Raw genomic sequence first — 2,294 nt, forward strand, 5'->3', positions numbered from 1 at the left:
TCTCTCTCTCTCTCTCTCTCTCTCTCTCTCTCTCTCTTTCTCTGTCTGTCTTTCTCCTTCTCTCCCTCCACCTCTCCCTCCTCCTCCTCTCCATTTCTCCTTCCCCCCAATTATACAATTCTTTTTGTGGTTTTTGGTGTAAGAACTCTGGAAGCTAAAAGGCAGAAGCATCATTGGGACACAGAAAGTTGGCTCTAATCAGACAAATCCAAATTCAGGTTCACCCTCTGACACACACTAGCTGTGTGACCCTGGACAAGTCACTTAACTACTCAGTGACCAGGCAGCTCTCTAAGATTATAAATTGCATAGAAGCTATCAATCTTCATTGGGAGAGGAAATTCCTTCCCAGTAGCTTCCTCAAGTAATGAAGTCATAGGTATAATACATACAGGGATGTGTATATGCATGGATATATCTGTCTACATATATCTTTACATACTATGTGTATATGTGTCTAATATCAATTCTCATCTGCACCAAAGGACCTCTCAGGTCCCTTCCAGCCCTAAATCTCAGCTCCTCTGTAATCATAAAACCCTTCTAAGATCATTCATCCCACAAGGAAAACCCAGGGATCACAGCTTCGGGATGAGAGTGTCCGCCTCAGAATCCTCTATGCACTGCTACCTTATGGTGGAGAAGCATAGTTAGTGTCCTCGTTTCTGTAATGATCTAATTATCTAGGCTTGGCAAGGAAGCTTTGTGTGGCCTTAATTTATCTCATTTGAGGAGCCCAGAGTGGTTTCCCATTAAAACACATTGAGCCTGAAAACACCCCATTACATCTTATAATCCCCCAAGACACCACAGCCTGACTGCACTGCCATGAGGGGTGAATGCAGTGGTGTTTCCTTGCTTCGTTTAGAGAAACCTTTCAAATAACCTTTTTACACCCCCTGAGTGAGAGCTGGGATAAATTCTCCCACCACCACCACCCCCAGACCCTTCCCATTGGAGTAAATGGGGAAACTCAAGTGTGTTTACCCCCAAAAGGGTAGAGAAGGTAACTAAGAAAGGAAGGGAAAGAATTGTCGTGGGGAAACAGTGGGGCCAAGAGGGTGGGGAAAAGGAGAAGGATCTGGTGAGCTTGCTCAGAGTCAGAGGCTTAGAGCTGGGAGGGGGCTCAGGGATGATCAACTCCAGCCCCCTCCATTTATACACAAGGACCTGAGGCCCAAAGGGAGAGAAGGCCCTGCCTAAGGTTGTACAGCTAGTTAGTAGACAAACTGAGATTGAAAATCAGGTCCCTCGATTACAAATCCAGGTTTCTATCCAGTTCTTCCATTCAGAAAGATGAGTCTTGTCTTGCTTTTCCTTGTGCCTTTACTCTGAAGCCACTGAGAGTGACATGGAAAATGGTTAGAAGTTGGAAAGACGGTGACACCTTCCCCTCCCCCTGCCACTTTTGTCCTGTCAGAGCAATGGACTAAGAGGGGTAGGGAGGTGGGGTGGGGGATGTGCTTCCAAAGTAGCCCTCCTCCTCAGGACTATGACTTGGGGAGGGGGACTTACAAACATTTGGGGAGACTGATGGGTCAGAGTCCTGTAGCAGCAACAACACTGACATCCCCAGAATGGCTGCTAGAACAGGTTCTTAGATCTGCTTTGCTAGGAATGATAGCTGTTCAAGGGGTCAACAATTTTTTTAATTACATTCATTAGTTCAGGGGAAAAATCAGCACCCTGAACTTCAGAGAAAATCCAAACAAAGAAAATAGAGAAAATACAAGCACAGAAATAAAGACCAACAGACAGGGCTTCTAACTGTCTGAAAAATTAGCACAGATCAACAGACAGATCCAACTGCCTGACCAAGGCAATACATACATAGTTACCAGAGAGAGAAGTACCAATATCTGGGTTTTTCAAAGTGGGCAGAGGGCATGGCTCCTTAACAGTTACCCAGAGTCTCATCTGACTAAATCACAAGAACACTCTTCCAATGAGTGAGCCCCAAAGCAAAATACTAACCTCAGAGTATATATACCCTTTTTAGAGACAGAAGGCATCACGACCCTCCTGAGTCAGTGCCTAATTAAGAAATTAACAAAAGGTGTGAAAGCCTTCCTACAAGCAAGCCTCTCCTAAGCAATATTCCCTTAGTGGGATCCACCAGAGGTCTATTAATGGGTCAGGAAGATCTTAAATCCCCTTAACATTATACATCCCTGTTTTGTTTCCTATGTCTTCCTAGAAAAAAAAAAAACAATCCCTCTAAAATATCCAAATGCTTACTTGCAACTGGGACATCAGTCTGAGTGTGTTTAAAATGCAGACATGTCCCAGGTTTC

This window comes from Petaurus breviceps, unplaced genomic scaffold (genome assembly GCF_028583685.1).
Source record: "Petaurus breviceps papuanus isolate PSGF00001 unplaced genomic scaffold, PetGlider_PUasm1.0 567, whole genome shotgun sequence".
Classification (NCBI taxonomy): Eukaryota; Metazoa; Chordata; class Mammalia; order Diprotodontia; family Petauridae; genus Petaurus; species Petaurus breviceps.